The sequence below is a fragment of the Cupressus sempervirens genome, unplaced genomic scaffold (genome assembly GCF_028749045.1).
Source record: "Cupressus sempervirens isolate cs-2001-9-10 unplaced genomic scaffold, ASM2874904v1 CseChr00s100001_01, whole genome shotgun sequence".
Lineage (NCBI taxonomy): Eukaryota > Viridiplantae > Streptophyta > Pinopsida > Cupressales > Cupressaceae > Cupressus > Cupressus sempervirens.
In genome coordinates this window covers 3,710,753-3,733,565 of record NW_028322205.1, presented here as the reverse complement: position 1 = coordinate 3,733,565, position 22,813 = coordinate 3,710,753, and the positions used below count along the sequence as shown (strand labels likewise).

Genomic DNA, 22,813 nt, shown 5'->3' with positions numbered 1-22,813 from the left:
TTAGCAGTCTGTAAGTCTTATGTGGTTTTGGAACAAAGATTTGAAACCCATTTGCATCCCTTTCAAGTCGTATGTTTGATGTATTTTGCTGTTGGACCAAAGGCCCAAGTAAATGCTTGTTATGTTTAAACAAGGTTACCGGTTATTTGAGAAGGATATTTTTGTGAGAATGAGACCTGAATGAACACTGATGTCTGAATCAAAAGGTGGTTATAAAGATCTGATGTCTGGGTATACAAAATATGTCCTGATATCATAGATGTATGTTTTCAATTCATGGAATTGCCCAATGGATTAGGCACTGATCAAAGATAGGATCATTAGGTTTTGTTGCATGTTTGAGGATTTGTTGAACATCAACATCAATAATCAACGCTTTCCCTTTCATGTTGAAGAGCTATAATAGAATGCCCTCACTCAGCTTATGAATATCCTAGATCTGCATTTAGCTACTGTAGATTGATGTTATTTCATGAGTTATTAGGAGAAATAAGGGTTTTATCTACGTCATAATAGATTCAGTGTATGCTTTGACAATTGGTACCATATAAAGAATCTATAGGTCTACCCGCCTAGGTTTTGCAGAGCCTGAAGAAGAAGAAGGGTCTAGCCTTATAGTTAGCCTAGTGTCTGAATGGGCATGTTGAAAATGGGAGTTAGCTGCTCCTAGATGTGTCAGTTTCTCATTGGGATAATTGGAAACAGGTAACATTTTCAAACACCAACACTTCTCTCGTAGTTTCTTTTTTTTTAGCATGTAAAGGCTCATGCATCCAATTAATGAATAAAATATGGATGAAGTCCTATTTAGCACTAGTTAGATTGTTAGTTTCTATTGAATTAGTTTATTTTATTATTAAAAAACATTTTATTGCATGAATATATCTCTCACTCACAAATAAAATTGAGGAGATGATTTCTTATAAATACTACATTGTAATTTGTAATTGGGCCCACTATTATTTTGCAATTAAATTATGCTTTTGGTGCTCACATTTGGAGTGTAGTAATTCTTTCCTGAATGTGTTATATTTTTGTGAATTTTATTCATGAAATTGTGATTGAGCCAATGGTTTATTGCTTTGTTTCTGATTGTGTGATCTTTTACTTCTGGTATTTGCTATAATTTTGATGAATTCCACTAACATATCTAGTTTGAGAAGAAATCATCAAATTGTGCCTACATAACTCTCTGTCTCGCATGAACACACTTTTTTGTGGCCTTGCAATTTGATGAAGAGTGAAATATCATACTATTACTAAGTTTCTCACTGATGATTGCATCAATGGAATTGAGGAAGCACTGCTCGTACTTTCATTGGTTATGTATTGATTTCTTTGAAAGCTTAACTCCCAGACATGTTGTTTTATGTAGCTTATGTCCATTAGGATTTCAATTTCATATTATTTACTTTGAATTTCATGTTATTTTCTTTAAAGTTCTTATTATTTGATTTATTAACCCCATTGTTAGAATATGATTTAATACTAGCTGCACTATTAGATTGCATTCATAAAAAACATAAAAATACAAAAACATAGTTCTTTTTTAGTGTTATTTTTTAAACAATGTGCAGATTCTTCATTTCATCCAAAATAAAAACGAACCAGCAAAGGCCTCCTTGTGAACATTCACATTTATCTTCAACTAAGCGGATTCCAGTAGGTTGCAAGATTTCCTAGAACCTTGGAGTTGATTCACAAAATTAGCTTTTCAAGAGAGGAGTTTGCAAGAATTTTTGTCATTTAGCATCGTTTGAAATGGCAACTCAACATGTACCTGATAAGAGTATAAAGCTCTGGTCAAACTGGTCATCTTAGATATAGGATTATGATTGATTGGTATAGGAATCATCAAAGATTACAAAATTTAGAAAAGGATTCTTGTCCTTCTCCTTGTAATGATAATAAAACTTTGAAAAATGACAATTGGGGTATGCCCCTTTTAATAATATAAAAATAAAGGAATATGGTTCTAGGTAAGTCTGGAGATTTACTTCTCCATTCTTTCCTACTAGTGCCCATTTGAACAAAGATACTTTGATGTTCTATTATTAATTTTCACTATGATCAAGGCTTTAGCCATTTATTGATCAAATATATATATAAAATCAACAAACAACAAAAACTTTGGATTATTTTTTATTGTTTGTTAGAATTAATTATTATTATATGTTAAGCGAATGTAGATTTGAACCCCAAACATCCCACATAAGAGACTCACAAGTTACCATTATGTTATAGTTTTGCTTATTCCTTGTGAGATGTCTAAAATTTACATATTAATTCTATTAAAATAATAAAATAAAAATAAATTATATAATTATTTTTATGGAAAATTTAATAAAATAGTTACAAAATATTAAACAAAAAATTATTACATGTTCATTTTTTATATACAAAGTTAAATTTTGATTGCTTTTTAAGAACGCTGATTACATTAATTAAATATATCATAAGATGGCTTTAAAAAATGTTGTTATTATCTTCCATAAATTGTTGCTATGTATTGAGTTCAATAGATTTTTTTCTTTGATCATGAACTATTACATCTATAACCAAAAATGTGCATTTGTTAATAGTGGGTGGACAATGGTGTAGAAAATGTTTGCTATAAGCAATCTTACATGACATTTTTTTTCAATTATGTCAAATATTTAAAATTATTGTAGATTAATAAAAGACTCTCAAAAAAATAGTGATGTGCTATCATTTTATTTTGAAGGGCGAGATAGATATGGTTTCTTGAAATAAAACAATGAAACTAGGTATGTGCAGGATCATGGTCAACCAAACTATGCTCTTAAATGGCAATAAAAAATTATAAAATTAGGATTATGTCAACTTGACATGCAATTTTCTACTTGTTATTAAATTTATATCAAAAAGTTGAGAGAAAAGAATCTCTAGAAAATTGAATCTAGTTTCTAAAATACTAGGACTTATCTCAAAAAAATAAAAATTGATTGGTCAAAATTTTGAATTTTAATGCAATATTACAAAAATTTCAGAACAAAAATAAGAAGTAGAGGTATGTCTGACCACCTTAATCAAAATCAAATGATAATATTCTAGATATAAGTAGTAGACTCATGCCTGGATGTGAAACATATTTTTTGGTATTTTTATTCAAAATAAATAATAAATAATTATTTTTTTACTTTAGTATTTTTGGAATAAGAAAGCTCTCGTGTCTGACCACCTTAACTAATTCAAAACTCTATAAAATTCAAATTTTTATTTTTTTCCCTTATAGCAGAAGAAACATAGAATGTGATGCATCTTTTGGATTTAAAAAATGTTGTACCATTTGAAAGTTATAGTTGTTTTTCAAGTAGTGTGTCAGTCAGCACTTTATACGTAACTCCATTAGAAAATAAGTAATAATTACTTACTAAACTCATAATTTGACAAACCTTACATTTATAGAAATATAAGAACATTCTTAAGAAACCCTTTTCATTTCATCAAATTTTGGTGAAAAAAAGTCGTCAGCTACATGTTTGAAGTAAAAATCACATAAAAATAGGCTAAAATCACATTTTTAGGATGTTTTTAAAGCTGACCATATAGGTTTGGTATCAAAAGATATAGTAGACCTTATAAAGATATTAATTGTTTTCATTTAGTATCAGGGTGGGTGGGAAAAAAATTGGAATAGATTTTGAAATGATTTGAGATATTTCAGAACTACAAATTTTTCAAATTGCCACTTTTTGGCACACCATGATCCTGCATATACCCAACTAGGAAACATTAAAAGAAAGAAAATGCTTGTACTATGATGGAGAAATAATACACACAGTCACCACTATCTTAGACTATGATTTATCTAACTTATAAAATGAAAAAATAAAATGTTTCTCTCAATGTTGAAGGAATGTTCTCTTAATTATAAGTCATATAACTTTTATCTTTTGAAAAGAGTGTCTATAGACAAAAATTGGTATAATCTTTACTCCTACTCTTAAAGTAAAATGTAGTTATATGAGTAGGATGTGACTTATCTCTTGATTTACATCATTCTATATAAGTATTTAGTCTTACACACTAGTAAGCATTCAAATTGGTACAATTTTTTGTTTGGTTTGGTGCATTCATATTTTCAAATTAGGATCATTATAGTAGTTCTCACATTAATCTAAATTTAAGTTTTATGGTTCTTTTAAATTAATTCATGATCATGCACTAATAAGTTTAATTGTGTGTATAAACTTTATATAGAAAGACATTATTTCCAAGTCCAAGCCTTAATGATTTAAACAATATATTACCAATAATTATCATTTGGATAAAAGAAAGGTCCACGATATATAGATATACCAAAATTGTGATAACCACTTAAATTTTGATTTTATAATTTTTTATAATATATAAAAATAATTTATGAAATATTATCAATGCAAAAAGTTCCATGATTTGCTATTAACACAATTATGTTTAAAAGTTAAATGTCGAATAATCTAAAAATTTAAAAGTTATTTTACCTTATTATAAATTTAAATTGTTTCTTTAAACATTACCATAACTCTTACTAGTAGTGGAGCTTGTCAAAATATAAATAGGTGAAATATTAATTCATAATACAAAGTGACATACATATAAAAATTTTGGTAATCACTTTGATTTTTACTTTATATTTTTTATACAATGTAAAATTAATTAAATTTAAAATATTATGAACATGAAAATTTTCATAATTTTCTATAAAAAAAATTTTGTATAAAAGTCAAATGTCAAACAATCTAAATTTTTTTAAAATATTTTACATTATAAAATTTAATTGTTTCTTTAAACATTGCCATAACTCTTACCAATAGTAGAACTTGTCAAAGCATAAACAAGTGAAATATTAAATCATAATACAAAGTGACTTAATACTAAAAAAATAATATATAAGTTTTTAAATGTTAAATTAGTAATTTGAATAAAATGTTTGATATTTTATTTATTTTTTAATAGCACTAATAAAGTATTAAAAAAATACATAAATAAAATAGTAATTATGTCATCATACTAAATTCTATAATTATAAATTTGTGCGCTATCTGTCTTCAAACATAAAGCAAATCTATCAGTGTTTTTTAAGAGAAGAGGGTATGTGCAGGATCATGGTGTGCCAAAAAGTGGCGATCTGAAAAATATGTAGTTCTGAAATGCCTCAAAGAATTTCAAAATCTATTCCCACTTTTTTCCCACCCATCTTGATACTAAATGAAAACAATTAATATCTTTATAATTCCTACTATATCTTTCAATACCAATCTTATATGGTCATCTTTAAAACATCCCGAAAATGTGTTTTTGGCATGTTCTTATGTGTTTTTTACTTCAAGCATGTAGTTGACGACTTTTTTAAAACTAAAATTTGATGTAATGAAAAGGGTTTCTTAAGAATGTTCTTAGCTTTTCATAAATATAAGTTTTGTCAAGTTACGAGTTCAGTAAGTAATTATACTTATTTTCTAATGGAGTTAGCTACGAAGTGCTAATTGACATACTGGTTGAAAAATAGCTATAACTTTCAAATCATATAAGATTTGTGAAATCCAAAAGATGTGTCACATTCTATGCTTTGACTAGTATAAGAAAAAAAGAAAAAAAACTTAATTTTAATTTTTTTTGAACTAGTTAAGGTGGTCAGACATGGGAGTTTTTTAATTCTGAAAATAGTATAGTAGAAAATTCATAATTAATTATTTATTTGGAATAAAAATTGCCAAAAATATGCGTCACATCCAAGAATGAGTCTAATTTTTATATCTAAAATTATATTTTAAAAATATTATAATTTGATTATGATTAAGGTGGTCAGACATACACCTACTTTTTATTTTTGCCCTGAAATTTTTATAGTACTATATTAAAATCCAAACTTTTGACCAATCAAATAATTTTTTCTCCAGATAAGGCCTTATAGTTTAGAAACTAGATTCAATTTCCTACAGATTATTTTCTTACAACTTTTTGATATAAAGTCTAGAACCACTTTAAAATTATGTGTCAAGTTGACATAACCCTGATTTGCAGGTTTTTCACTGCCACTTAAGGCCATAGTTTGGTACACCATGATCCTGCACATACCCAAGATAGGAACTCTAACTCACTCTTATTAGTTCCTGCCATGGCAGGATACTATTGCATCCATTAGATGCAATAGTAACTTTTAAATAGTTAATCAAAGTCAAGAATTTTTAAAACATATGCCTATAAACTATAGGTTTAAATTTTCCATCTATTTAAATGATTTAAACAAAATAATTTATCTCTTCTATGATTGGATTAAAGCAATAATAATAAGGAGTAAAATTAATTTTCATCATAAAAAAAAAGATATTTTGTACACTGTGCTTTGTATGCATTAATTATAGCTTATGTCATCTTTACAACTATTTTAAACATAAAGATCAAATAGTAATTATATCAATGACATGATATGTTGACTATTTTCTTTATATAAGAAATACAACTTAAATCTTAATATTTTTCAATATAGTTTTTTTTTTTTTATAAATTTATTTTATGTTATTATGTTAATTTTCTATTTTACTTTTTCAATTATTGATTGTGAACTAGAATATTTATATAAATATTTAATGACAATAATTTAATATAAATATATTAGATTTTTTTTTTAATAATTATTTATTTATTAAAGTTTACTTAAGAACATTATAAAAACTGTAAGAATTCTGCTTTTACATTCTTAAAAAGTAAAGAGATAAAAATAAAAATTAAGCAATTTTACATTTGAAATTATAGTAGTAATTTTTAAACAATATAAAGGTCAACAATTGAAATATTTTGTTATGAATATAGAATAATTATATAAATAATCTGCATCCCTATTTTTATACTCTATAAACTATCCACAATGAACTTGTAAATAAATAATCTCTTTATTTTTAATAATAAACATTAAATGATTTGATGTAAGGGTGTGCAAAATAGAAGACTTACATTTTTCCTATTTTAGGATTCTATGTACTCATTATAAATGAATAATCTAATTAATCTCACATTGTATTCATACACAATAAATTTTGTAAATAAGAATGTTGAAGATGACTTTTAATTCACCTAGTTGTTGTCTATTTTTCATGTCAAGATTTAACATAGATTGTATCATACAAAATTTATCAATGTCATTGACGAAATATTTCAATTAAGATTCTGATTACATACATTATAGACATGTATTGTTGTAATGTATGTTGACCACTGGATAGTCAGTACTTTTTGAGCACATGAAATTATTTTGAAAGTTACCATTTAATATATCTTGAATGGGAACATTGCTACTTCTATTTTGTTTAAACTAAAAATTCAAATGGCAAAACTATGATACTTGCATCTCTTGTTTAAAACTGAAAAATAAATCACATATAAGAATCTTGATGAATATCATATTTATTTTGCCTGTCCACTTTTCTCTTTCAATGCAATATTTATTTTAAAAATTTATTTTACCAATTTTTTAACATCATAGACATTGAAGATGCCTTTAGAAATATAGAAAAAGACAAATTCGTTACAAAAAAAATATATTGTATTATATAGAGGTAGGACTAATTAAGTTGAAAAATGGCGTCATTTATCACAGCACACTTGAACTTTCCCTAGTATAGATGATGAGGCAGACGTGGTACAGGGATTGCCTTCAATGCCACTGCCTTCTTTAAAGTAAGTCCAAACTCATCCGCCATGTCCATCTGCTCGCACCTCATCCCCTCTGGAAGTTCCCACTCAAACGAGTGAAGTAGAGATGCTAAAACCAAATTAACCATTCGACTTGCCAACAGAAGCCCTACACAAATTCTTCTCCCTGATCTAAATGGAATAAGCTCAAAATTTTGCCCCTTCTAATCTATTGTGCTATTTTTGCCCTCCAAAAATCTTTCGGGCAAAAAATCTAAAGGCCTCTCCCAAATTGAAGGGTTCCTCCCAATCCCCCACACGTCCACCATCACCTGGCTGTCTTTGGGTATGACAAAACCCCCGACGCCACAGGAGCCCTCTGCTTTGTGGGGGAGAAGCAGGGGAACCGTTGGGTGCAATCTGTGAAAGGATTTAAACAAAGAAATTAAATGTTGCAATAAGAAGAAATACACAACACCGGATTTATCCTAGTTCACCACAATAGTGGCTACGTCCAGACTGCAGAGTATTGAATTAATAAGAAAAAGTTATTTACAAAATGAGCAGGAGTAGCATATAAATAGGCTCCAATAATATTACAAATGAAGAATCTTTGGAAACCAAGAGACTCGATTATTGGAGGGAACAAAGATGACTGTTGGCCTTCACAATATCAACAAACTCCCACCTAAAGGACAACCAATACTGCAACTGATCACCCAATACCCTGCTCAAAAAATGATCTATCTTATTTTCACAAGCCCAAGAGAAGTTCTAGCACATTCGAACTTCTCTTTGGCAACAACCTTCGTGAATATATCAGCTGGATTGATTTTGGTGTCAATCTTGACAACATTCAGCTTGCCCTCTTCAACTGCATGACGAACAAAGTGAGCATGTGCATCAACATGCTTGGAGCGACATTGGAATGACTGATTATGTGCCATGAAGATCGCACTACGACTGTCACAAAATAGATTATATTCATTTTGACGAACTTTCAAGTCACCAAGTAACCGCTGAAGCCAAATCATTTCCCTTGCACCCTCGAAAAGAGCTAAATATTCAGCTTTAGATGAAGAAAGAGCAATGGAATGTTGCAACCGTGATGCCCAGCTGATCGTAGCTCCAACAAATGTGAAGGTGTAACCAGTGGTAGACCTTCGTTTATCCAAGTCTCCAGCAAGATCAGAATCAGTGTAACCTTGTAGCTGAATTTTGTTTCCACCAAAGCATAAAACATAATCTGAAGTGCCTTTTAGATACCTTAGTATCCATTTGACGGCTTCCCAATGAGCTTTTTCGGGATTGCTCATGAACCTGCTCACAACTCCCACCGCATGAGCAATGTCGGGGTGAGTAGAAACCATAGCATACATAATACTACCAATGGCTGATTTGTATGAAATTTTCTCCATAAATTCTATTTCTTCTTGTGTTTGAGGACATAATTCAGAACTTAATCGAAAGTGGGAATAGGAGTTACTTTTGATTCAGCCATGCCAAATCTGTCAAGAACTGTGTCAATGTATTGTTTTTGAGACAAAGTGATTTCCCTCTTTTTCCAATCCCTTGTGATTGTCATACCAAGAATCTTTTTGGCCACCCCTAAGTCTTTCATTGCAAATTGGCTTGCCAATTTTTGCTTCAACTCATTAACGATTCTTTTGTTTGTGCCAGCTACTAACATGTCATCGACATAAAGAAGAAGGATGACAAACTCTCTACTTGGAAGTTTCTTAAAGTAGACACATGGGTCTGATTCACATCTTGTGAAATTATGCTCAGCCATGAAGCGATCAAATTTTACATACCACTGTCTTGGGGCTTGTTTCAAGCCATACAAGCTCTGATTTAATTTGCAATAAAGGTGTTCATGTCCCTTCTTTACGAACCCTTGTGGCTGCTCCATGTACAGTTCTTCTTCTACATCACCATGTAGGAAAGCGGTTTTCACATCAAGTTGTTCTAATTCAAGATCCCATGCAGCTGCTAATCCCAGAATAGTTTGGATAGTTGTCATTTTGACAACTGGTGAGAAGATTTCATTGAAATCTATCCCTTGTTTTTGATCAAATCCCTTTACCACCAATCTTTCTTTGAAGCGTTTATTGCCTTTCGCTTCATCTTTCACACGATATATCCACTAGTTCCTAAGTGGTCTTCGATTAGGCGGAAGAGAGACCAAATCCCAGGTTCGATTCTTGAGTAAAGAATCAATTTCTTCACGCATCGTTGTTTGCCATTTATCACTATTGACATCATTAAGAGCTGCTTTGAATGTAGGCGGTTCTGAAAATTTTGAAACTAGAATTGAAGGCTCTGCTTCTTCAGCGTACAATAATTCATAATCAGAGAATTTAGCCGGCATTCTCCGTTCTCTAGTGGATCTTCTCATTTGGGGTTCTCTATTCTCTGGTTGAACAAATTCAAATGGAGAACCGGTTACACTAGTTCGTTGATTTAAATGTTGGATTCCCTCTCTGCTGCTTGAGAATAGATTATTATGAAGTGTGCCTTTTCCCTGTGATATATTTGTATTGGGTGCCTCAAAACCGGTATGTAAACTATGTTGATTTGGAGACATGTTACCTCTACCTGCCATATTACCTACATGGTGAAAGGGTCTTTGACTGCCATGAAACTACCGTGAAACTGTCTCCTCTGTATGAAGCTGTTCCCATGAATTACCAAGATGCTGGTCTGTGCTCCCACCATGATTACCATGCACATTAACGTCCTGCAAATCAATTTGTAGACCCTGTGAAACAGCTCTAACACATTGCGGATGGAGTTCTGCACCCTGTACATTCACCTCTGTTACATGCGTTTGAACCTAGTTTTCATTTGCCCCTTGCGGATTATGTGCAGGTTGTGGATTAGTTGGACCTACACTCTGAAATTGCCCACGTGTATTGCCAAATGGATATACCACTGTGCTCAAATGGATATAGTGACATACGTTTACTGTGAGTACTCTGTATATAGACGGGATTGCCATGGATATCAATTGGCATAGCCTGCGAATTACTCTCATCCTCCAAATTGATGTCCTGCGGTTCTATTTGCCCACCCTACATCGGTGGATGAGCATTATAGTCCTTTGACTGATAGCCCATTGTAGTAAGAGGATCCCTTGTACTTTGATTTGAAAATAGAGAAATTTACAGGCAAGAATTACAGCCTGTGGAAAGTGTAGATGCGTATTAGGGAAAGAAGAGGAAGCAGATATTGAGACAAGGAGAAAAGAGTCTTTGGAAACCAAGAGACTCGATTATTGGAGGGAACAAAGATGACTGTTGGCCTTCACAATATCAAAAAACTCCCACCTGAAGGACAACCAATGCTGCAACTGATCACCCAATACCCTACTCAAAAAAGCTTTTGATTAAGTTCTGAATTATGTCCTCAAACACAAGAAGAAAAAGAATTTATGGAGAAAATTCCATACAAATCAGCCATTGGTAGTATTATGTATGCTATGGTTTCTACTCGCCCCGACATTGCTCATGCGGTGGGAGTTGTGACCAGGTTCATGAGCAATCCCGAAAAAGCTCATTGGGAAGTCGTCAAATGGATACTAAGGTATCTAAAAGGCACTTCAGATTATGTTTTATGTTTTGGCGGAAACAAAATTCAGCTATAAGGTTACACTGATTCTGATCTTGCTGGAGACTTGGATAAACAAAGGTCTACCACTGGTTACACCTTCACATTTAGAATTTTGTGAACATTGCCTTTACGGGAAACAAAAGCGGGTCAGCTTCTTGAAAGTTGGACATGATCTCAAGGAGAAACCATTGAAACTTGTACACTCGGATGTCTTTGGTCCGGTTGAGGTAAGCTCTTTAGGAGGTTCAAATTTTTTTGTTACATTCCTTGATGACTCTACTAGGAAAGTATGGATATATATGATAGCAAATAAATCTGAGGTCTTTTCTAAATTTAAAGTTTTCAAAGCTCTTGTTGAAAACCAAAGGGGCCATAAGATCAAATGTTTAAAAACGGATAATGGAGGTGAGTTTTGTTCTGGGCTGAGGCATGTAATACAACTGTATATCTCATTAATCGAAGTCCTTCTTCAACGTTGAACTTCGAAATTCCAGAAGAGGAATGGCAAGGTAGAAGACTCTCTTATTCTCATCTTAAAGTTTTTGGTTGTCAGGCTTTTGCACATGTGCCCAAAGAAAAAAGAAGCAAGCTGGATCCTAAATCTGAGCCTTGCATATTCGTTGGCTATGCTTTTTCCGTTGCACCAAAAGCCATGATTGTTAGTGAACATGGAACACCACATAATTAACCACCTATAGGCAGGGGAGCGCGTCGTATATCTCATTAATCGAAGTCCTTCTTCAAGGTTGAACTTCGGAATTCCAGAAGAGGAATGGCAAGGTAGAAGACTCTCTTATTCTCATCTTAAAGTTTTTGGTTGTCAGGCTTTTGCACATGTGCCTAAAGAAAAAAGAAGCAAGCTGGATCCTAAATCTGAGCCTTGCATATTCGTTGGCTATGCTTTTGCCGTTGCACCAAAAGCCATGACTGTTAGTGAACATGGAACACCACATAATTAACCACCTGTGGGCAGGGGAGCGCGTCGCATCACCCAACAATCTCCCCCTCGACGCGCATACCAGGTGCTTACGCGGGTCGGAAAGGCACCGGAGAGATTTGAACCCATGACCAAGCCAAAACCAGTCTCTGATACCAATTGTAGGGCCCATTTGCCGTTGCACCAAAAACCATGACTGTTAGTGAACTTCTTTTGCAACCAACCACTTCATCCAATTCGTGTCGAGCTCAATTTAATTTCTCCGGATTGCGAATGACTTCTGCCATGGCCCATTCTATTGTTGTGGTGGTCGTTTCGGTACCGGCAACGAAAAATTCCTTTGAAAAAAAGTGAGAATTTTAATAAGACAGCTGACTAAAAATCCGAAATTGATGAACTAGATTGCATTTTTGGCCATTTCGTTTTAAGAAAGCTTACCGCTATCAGGGCCCGAATGTCAACAACAGTGAAATCTTCACTTCTCAAATCCAGCAGGACATCCAGAAAATCCTTGTTTGAGTCGTTTTGCTCAAGCCTTTCGATTGCTCGGGCGAGTCTTTTATGTATGAACAAATCCACAAAATCATACATCCCCTTGAAATGCTTCGCCGTCCGACGGGACACGCCCTGCGGATCGAGGAACCGGACAAAGCGGTAAAAGTCGGCCAAATTGGGCGTTCCGCCGAGTTTCATCATCTCCCGCACGGAATCTTTGAACCCTGCAGAAGCCGGATCGTGCGGATCGAAGACGTTTTCGCTGAAGATCATGTTGCCTAAAAGATTAAGAGACGTGCAGAACACAGTCCGGCCGATATCTACAACATTTCCCTTGTCATTATAAATGAGTCGAATTGTGTGAAACACCTGATCTCTTCTGAGATGTTGCAGAGCATCGAGCCTTTTGTGGCTAAAAAGCTCAACAGTTGAAATTCGTCGGAGATTGCGCCATTTAGCTCCGTATTCGCCAGCAATTAGAGAAGATCTGTGGTGAGAAAGAGCCTTCGTGGCTTCTATGTGATCGTAGGTTTACAAGACCTGCTTCGCCATGGCATGGGAGGAGACAATGACTGTAGTTTTCATACCCAGATGCAGAGTCATCAATGGGCCGTATTGCCGAGAAAGGGCGTAGAGAGACTCGTGAGGTCTCTTTCCCAGCTGAAAGAGATTTCCAAGAAGAGGCCAAGAAGGAGGTCCAGGAGGCAGAGGAAGAAGCCTTGTCTTCCTCTGTCCTTCTCCATAGAGAGAAGAATAAGAGGGAACCGGCGGCAAGAGCAAATGATAGCACAGAAAAAGTGTAAACAGGGTCGGTGTTTTGGGGGACGCAGCGTTAAAAGACTACCGCTGCCCATTTAGTGAGTTTCTCCTCCATACCTAAATCCGACATACTCTAGATGGGGGAGCACTATTTTAACTACCATTCTTTGCCTTACGCAAGCATTTGACTTCCAATATTTTAACTACCATTTGTTTGGTTGTTGGAATATAAACTAGCAATTGCACCTTAGTGCGCAATGGGTACACCGTAGTTGTATGGAAAGTTAAATAAGTATTTGTCATTTTGTTCGTCTCTCCTTCTCATCCTTGCTATATCTTCTTATATCTTTCTATCAATCTATTTTACCAACTATATATATTTCCCTCTTACACTATGTCTCCTTATGTATCTCCCTAGATCTATTTCTACTTTTACCTTATAATCTATCTCTCTCTATCTATCATTTTACTTCCATCCTCTCACTTTATATTCATCTCTATCTATATATGCCTGCCCCCTCCACATATGGTCAAATGTTTATCTCTCTACCCATCCATCTCTCTCCATCGTTGCTTTCCTATACCTTTAAATCTTTACATCTCTATGTTTCTTCTATCATGTCTCGTGTTCAAGCTGCCATTAAAATCCATAGTCTAAAGCAACAGTAGCATGACAATCACAAAACCTTCTTTGATGTTCTTGGCCTTTTATGGACCACCGTTTCATCAGACTACATTTGTGGGTGTAGATGTAAAGGTACTCATTCACTCCTTGATGTAGAGATATGCAGAACTCACTGTATTCATTTTCTCGGGCTCTAAGCATTTGTAAATACATCTGTTCAGTTTGGAGAAAAAAATAGTGACCTAGTAAAGAACAAAGGAAAATCCACATAGCTTGTACAAGCCCACAGTCACATGTTTGAAGGCCTTCATCTAAATACTCTATATGAGGCTTAACTCTTTTGTGTTTGTTTGTAGGCATAAACGGACTCGTGAATCTGATGAAACGTGTTTTAACCAAGCTTCGTAAAATTTGGTGGTAGCTGAACTCTATGTGGATGATGTCAATGCTATTGTAATCTTGGTTTACTAAGTAAAGATCACAAAGAGTTGAGTCAGCATCAACAACACATTATGTTCCTTGACTGTGGAAGAAACGACAAATCACTCAGCAATATCCTCATTCTAAAAGGCCATTTGTCGTATTCTATGAAAATGAACGACCCAAATGAAGTCAATGGTCATCCATGCATAAGAAGAAACCCATGCGGTTGATTGAAGAAATCCAATGGGATCACATTATAATGTACGCTTACAATTATTTTGATGGTAGTCATTGTCTCTCCATGATTGTTGACCGTCGGATGGAGAATTTTGCTCCTCACATTCAAAGGGTATAGAGATATGCAAAGATGAGAGGGAGATGGATAAACATGGAGAGGAATATGTACCTTTATATTTCTATCCCTTCCTCTATAAAATGTAATTCAAAAATATTAAATGACAATTTTGACTTACTTTCCAATTTGGGTAGATCTTCACTTATTTCATCTTAACATTGAGCATAATCTAGATGGTAAAAAATAGTGGCCTTTATTCTTGGCAAGGCATGTACATAAGTTTTGAGCTTGTACTAAGAGAGGTTTTTTATTCTTTAAAGGTAACTTACCTGCTATTATGGCTCTGAGAATGGCCTTTTACTTAAGACCTTGTATGCCTTCAATAGTTTGTAAAAACACATTCAAGCATCAACCTATGGGGTATGCAAAATCAAACAACAAAATATTTTTGAAATAACATTAAAGAACACAACTCAGAGAATTAAAAACATGTAAAAAGTGTTCCTTCTCCTCGCATTCTAGCAAAAAAATTAGAGTTTTTCCTTTATTCTTCACAACTCCTCATCAAACCTCCAATTCATTTTTAGGGTGATGGGAGCAAATTGTTGATTTGAAAAATAGGGAAATTAGAGCACCCAAAATAGAGATTTAAACAAACAAAAAATAAACACAAACACAAATCCTTTATTCTTCCACTACTAATTACATTGCAAAATGCATCTAAAACATTAGATTGATCATTTTTATAAGATTACAACCTTTAAAATCATTCATATGCAGTTGAAAATATTTACATCTTAATTAGGTTCCCCTAAAGCGAGAGCTCTTGATATTTGGTTCACTCTTTGCAGGGTAACAACACATAAATGCTTTCAAAGCTTATGTCAGATCCATAGAAAATAATACGCATTGGTAAAAATGATTTAATCTTTTCCACTTACATCCGTACTATGCATATTGTGAAATATTTAAGTCACATAATTCTGACCAACCAACATCCCTCATTTTTCCACAAACCTTCAATTTCACTTGAAATATCAATGCTAGCACAATGTTTCCTCTATGATCTACCCTACTTTTCTGAATATAATAACTTTTAATAAAATAAAATAAAATGGCTTTTACTAACATGTAATTTTATGTTTTACAAAATCTATCTATTTATAAGTCCAATTTTGCATGTAAATATTATATCTAACATTTTTTCTCAATATCTAATTTATTATATGTAAAAAAATTAACATTTTAAATGATTTATTGTTAATATTTGATAATACAAGTTTTTTGATATTGCTATCAGGATTTAACTATATAGTTTTTGAGTCAAACTCATTGACCTATGTTTCATGAGTAATGGTTCACACAAACCCATATCTAATGAAAATGAATGAAACACTTACAACTCATTGGATTTAGGTAATGCTCATGGAGGTCAAGCATTGAGACTTCTAGGGAGGTCACCCATCTGGTACTACTCTAGCCTGAGTGCGCTTAAAAATGAAGTTTCCTCCATGGTTGAACCCACCTGCTTGAAACCCCATTTGCAAAACCTTCACCAAGTGTTGTGCCTTATTAACCATTCATTAGAAAGCACCCTAAGCTCATCAATTAACAAGTAGGAGATATTATACAGAGCAAGTCAAATTGTGATATTGCTATCAAAATTTAACTATGTAGTTTTTTAGTGAAACTCATTGACCCATGTTTTATGAGTAGTTAAATCCTTTTAACAATATTACAATTTGACTTCTTGTGAAAGATATTCACTACTTAAAGAACATCTACCTATGCTAAACAAAAGATTTCAATTTATTTAAAAACTAATTTATATATTCGACTAGACATATATATAAAATGTAAATAGATGTTCTTAATAAATAGGAGATATTTAACTTCTACTTTGCAATATTATATTCTCTTTTAACCCTAAATAAAGGTTTCTAGAATGATGATGAATGTTTATATCCGTCTTGACATATACAACTGTGTATATACTTCTTGTTTCATGCTTGGGCGAAGTGGATGACTACTTGTAGGCGGATTCTTTCGTATGGTTAAGAATTTCTCATCTCTTTCTCTAAACCCTACTCACTTGGCCATGGAAGATAAGGCGTGATTTCTAAGCTAAGAACTGTTTATAAATTGTTCAGGCACGATTTCTATTTGCTAGTCTCCACATTCAAAGTAAACATTAAAGGGTTCCTTAGTATACCCCTTTCACTGTAGCTTTTGTGAGAATCACAATACAAAACATTCATCGGTCTCTAGTCAAAGCTACACCCTACTCCAGTGGGGTTCCTCCATTCCATGCATACACAACCATAGCGCTTATTAATTATAAACTTTTTATGCCTGTGTTTAGAAAATGTGATGAAACTCTCGTTTGTGTTTGATCTTCACGCATTATAGAATTACCAAGTTCATTACTTTACACCCCTAAAAGTCATACAATGAATTGTTTATACTCTAAAAATGACCATCCTATATTCTACTAGGGACAAACACATTTTTAATAACTCATTCACTTTTTTCCAACACATAAACATATAGAAAACTACCACAAACAAATTCTAAAAATTTCCAGAAATTTCTCAATTTTCAACATTTAAGTCTTGCATTTCCTTACACCTATTCAATAAACATTTTAAATTTTCTTAATGGTAGCGAACTGACCTGTTGTTCAACTTTTAGGTCACATCTGTCAGTTGCAATACTGGTTTATTTTTTCTCTCCATACTTTTTCTTAGTAACTTCTCCAACGCATGTACTATTTTCTTCGTCCTAGCTTGGCCCATTGCAGATAATTTGGACTCGCTTGCTCCTGGAAAATCTTCTTTTTGAAAGGAATTCAAGAATGCTAACTGGGCCGCTGTCCTTAGAAGAATGGATTCTGTCTATAAATCGTAGCAAATCGGGTTAGTAACAATTTTAATAATATGAAATATGAAATATTTCTAAATATTTAGTGACCTGATCGTTACTTGAACCATGAGACGAGACTTCCCCATTAACCATTCTGTCGTGATTCCCATAGTAACGGGAGATCTCACAAATGGAATCAGGAAAAATGTGGCTAGACCATTGAAAAATGGATTTCGTCCTGCCCAACGTTATGGTTAAAAACATTTCACATGTGAATGGGCGATCATCTTGTATTATTAAACTAATTAATTAGACGTACCAAGATTATCCCAAAGAGTCGGTTTGTCAGTTCCTTGCTCAAAAATCTTCTGAATTTTCTCGATTACTATCAAAATATATATCATTGATAGATGCTCGTATCATTTATTTGATGAGGAAAATAACCAAGAGAAATAGATAAAAGGAAGCATACCTTCTTCAACATTTTTCTGTTCTTGTTTCGTGAGGTTTCCTCTCCACGTCGGATTGTGAATAGCAGCAATACTTGCGCCTCTGGTGAGGGGCTCCCATGTCATATCTGCATCCCCTAATGCTGCTACCAATCTTAATAAATTCAAATTCTCCCCTTTGGTTGCATTCATTAGTTCTCTTCTTTTCCCAGCAAGATAGTCCGTAAGTCTAGAACCGGTGCTTAAACTTTGCTCTGCAGAGCCAATTCCTATTGTAGAAGCAAACAAAAGGAGGAGTTTCTCCTTAATTGATGTACATTTGTTGAAAAGCAATTTAGCAATTGCCTTGGCATCTTCATCATTTTTTGCTTGAGTGGCGTAATGTAGAGTTGTTTTTGCATTAGAATCGCGTTGTTTTAAAGGATGGGCTAGGATTTCTTCCATGGTTGTCCGGTCTTATTCTGCTTCGATTTCAAAAATTAGGCTTTGTCGTATTTGAGTAGCAGTCAATAAACATCCTCTGCCTAGTAGATTGACAGCTCCAAAGCTTACAATACATGGGTTATTTATGAACGAAGAAAATAGGAAAAAAAAGTACGAGTGTGACGTGTGAAGTAGAGAAAATGAACACCAAAGATCGGTTTTAAAAATGTCAAAATGAATCAACGTTGCAGATGATTTCAATGGTAGTCATTCGGCCTACACAACTTCTTACCGTTGGATGCAACATTTAGCTCCTCACCTTCATATAGGCCCCGTTTGGTTGGGGAAGATGAATTTGTGGCATAACCAGGTTATCTTATAACCAGGTTTTCGAAAACCTGGTTTTGTGGTTTGGAAAGCCAATGGTCCATTTGGTTGACATGGAAGATGAATATACCGTGAACCCCACAATATTATTAAAAAAAATGCCATAAAATTTAAAACCTGGTTTTAATTTTGAATTCCACCTTTTTATTGGAAGAAACATCTTCCAATTTTTGACCAAAATTGGAAGATGAAATTGAAAACCAGGTTATAATTTTAACCAACCAAATGCCCATGTTTTTCTGCAAAACCTGGTTTTACCCCTAATAACCCGATTTTGGCCCTCATCTTCCTGCAACCAAACGGGGCCATAGGGAACACCTTCATCGTAATTAAGCATTGGTATTTGGAATGCTAGCTTTGGGATTATGAAATTTGGAATCTAGATTTTGATTAGGGAATTCAATTTGGGACTATTTGGTTGACCAAGAATTCATTGTGAAAATACAATATTCTTCGTTGGATTGCACATTGTGAAATTGAAATACTAGCCAAAAAAAGCATTATCTTTTTTATTGAGTTTTTTAATATGAATGAAATGTATTTTTAATATTTTATTTTCACTTGATTAGAAATGTGATTTGAATGTAAGTTACATTACATGATTTTTTAAATTCATTAAAATTTATGTCACTATGAGAACCACCCATAGTACAATGGTGAATTGGCATAGTTTCCTTCAGGGAGGTCATTAGTTCAAACCTCACAATGTCAATATTAAAATAATAATAATAATTTATGTCATTAAAACCATGCTATACAATGAAAATACTAACTCATACAAAAAAATACATTATATAAATTATCATTACATTACAATTTTTTTTTGATGAATAGTCATTTTCTATTAATAATTAATATACTAAGATTACAATTCACAAAAAAGGGCTAAAGGATAGAAGATCACCCAATGGGAGTTCACATGGCTGAAGCTTGAATCATAAACTATTCATAAAAAAAAAATCATATAAAGCAACCTCAGGTGGCTAAAGTAATGCTTGTTAAGGGAGGTGGCTCATCACGATCATGAAAATCCTAATCCATGGAGGTGAAATTGCCAGATCTAGGCGACTCCATTTCCCATAGAGTGCCCACCAAGCATTAGGAGGAGAAGCTAGGGACTTTATTACAAATATTTTGCCTAAATTTTTTTAAATAATTTTTTAACATGAATAAAATGTATTTTTAATTGAAAATGTGATTAAATGTAAGTTACATTACATGATTTATAAATTCATCATCATTAAAACCATGCTACACAACAAAAATACTAACTCCATTTAAAATAAAATAGATTTTATAAATAATCGTTACACTACAAATAATTTGCCAAATTTTTTGTATACAAAAGAAATGTGTAACAAGGTTTTATCTTTATTGCATAAGGTTCTAACTTCCAAGGCAAATAATTACACATAAAAGGTTGTGTAAAAAGATTATTTCAGCCTCACAGGCCCTACACATTTTGCACTTATTTCCTTGATCTTGTATTTTAACTTTGGATGAAGCAATGCCAACCGTACCCACCTCTCGTTCCTTATGCATCTTGCACTCATTTCCTTCATCATGTGCAATTGTAGAGAGAACATCAACCCATTCAAAATATCCACAACCATCATTCCCCTACAATACAAAATTAACATTAGTTCATATCAAAGAGATTACATGTGATTAATTTGAAAGATATAATATATATAGCATGTCATTACTAACCTCCTTTTTGTCAGGGCAACACAAACATTGGTAACCTAGATTTTTCTTTGTGTGCAACACTTTTACAAGACATGACCCAGCACCACATGGGCATTCATAAATTGGCACATCACTCACATCCATGTATGTTGTATCAATAAGTTGGTAAGAGATGTACAACATTTAGAAAAGTTTCAGATTATTATATTGCAACTATAAAGACAAAGGAGTAGCTATATGCATGAGATCACTTCAGAAATTTGATTAAAAAAAGGCTTTAATTTTTTTTCACAAAAACATCAAAAGTGCTCACCAATGATATAATGAAGGAACAAAGCCAAAAATGCAAGACAATTACAATGTTTGAAGCCAAAAAAATCTAACAAAATCCACACTCATTCCAGCATGTATTTAGTAAAAGGGAAAATGCAAGTTTCATTTAGGTTCAAACATCCAAGAAGTGGCTTCAAATTCATGTGTAATCAAGTTCTATGAGTGGGAATTTGGCTTTGTTATTAGGAATATAGATAGACTTCTGGTGTTTTCTTCCCTAAGTTGGAGATAATATTTTGAGATGGAGAATAAATATTATTGTCATTAGTCCTTGAATAATTTTATACTGATGATTGGCTTGCTCTTTGACTAGCTCCTTCTACCCATGGCCATAGGTTGGATGAATCATTGTCTAGTGTGGAAGATTTGTGGCCAATCTATATCCACCCTCCCTACAAGAGCATTGAACAAAGAATCACCTATCTCTTAAGTAAGAATGCCTGATTGACCAAACAATAAGGAGTTGGCCGCCACTATCCCTTACTATTGAAAGAGCCCCCTTTTAGTTTATTATTGGTGAGGAAAAGGTATGAATCTTTCTAACAAACATTGGGATATCTATCTTGTAGACTAGTATTTGCTAATATTTGTTGAACTACTTGCCAATGCTTTCTTGGCCAGAGGACAAGCCATTTTCTGTTGCATATGGGGCATTTTGGCTAGGTTATTCATTGTTGATTATGATTTGTATTTCTTCATTTCCTTCTTTGTGGGTTTTTTGTTGTAGCCTGGCTTCTACATTTTCTAGACATGCTGAGAGTGGTGAGGAAAATTTTAGGTTGTTTGTCTGTACAATATGAAGAATAGGTTCTTGGGCATAGTTTCTTGTGGGAGATGGAAAAACACATGTTTTTGATAGGTTGAAGAAGTATTCATAGCAACAAATGGATTCCAAAATCTATGGTAGAAAGTATATTCAAAATGTAAGAGCACAAAGTATATTTTAGAATATCATTTTAAAATTGGTTATTGCAGCCTTCCATTACTGAGATAGAAATAGCATAAAAATATATAGCCATAACTGAATTAAACTAATCTAAACTGAAAAATAAAGAAAACATTGTATGCATAAAAAGACTATGCATTGACCATTTATATCATGTAGTTCTCAAAAGTATGTGAAAAATAACAATCTGAAAACAATTGCCAGAATTCTTTAAAAATTCTTGCTTGTATCCATCATAAGGGATGTGAGCCACCAAAAATTTTCAACATCTTACAATTATCAAACCTAACATACTGATCTCAAAAGTGTGTAAAAACTTTTTTGGGACATATTCTTCTCTCTCCTCTTTGTTCATTATCAAGAACCCTTTGGCTTTATCAGGATCAACCATAAAGGTGTGAAATGCTATAATCAAAGTAGCAATACCAAGTTCACCAATTCCTGTTAGTGCATAATAAATATTTTGTAAATCTTTTAGCTTATGCTCTTCACCCAATTCAATAACTTGAGGCTTAAGAAGGGTCTTATTGATCTTATCAATTGAATGAGATATCTCATCCATGGAACTAGCCATACTTGCCTTCTTCCTCTTTGGCCTTTTGGATGATGATGCTGAATAGGTATGTTTCCCACTTCCTGCACTACACTTATTCAATATAGGAATATCCATATCTTCATCATCCAAATTATTAACATCCTGAATATGTGTATGGATATCCTCATAATTATCATTGAAATCTATGGTCTCATCCATAGTGCGCCCTTCTTCATTTTATTATGATGTTGCAGCAGTGGCACCCATGGCCATGTCATTCCCCACAATCAAGGGTAAGTCATTAAAGTACTAAAAAAATTGCCTCTTAAACACTTTGGTATTTTTAAACTCCTTCCTCTACATGTTGGCATAAAAATTATGTTACATTTTTTTACTATCATTGCT

The 22,813-nt window shown here is 33.2% G+C and overlaps 1 pseudogene; it reads right to left on the bottom strand.

Annotated features, from left to right (window-relative positions):
- Positions 1 to 7,619: 7,619 nt before the first annotated feature.
- LOC149527875 (cytochrome P450 76T24-like) lies at positions 7,620 to 22,543 on the bottom strand (annotated as a pseudogene).
- Between the last annotated feature and the right edge of the window lie 270 nt (positions 22,544 to 22,813).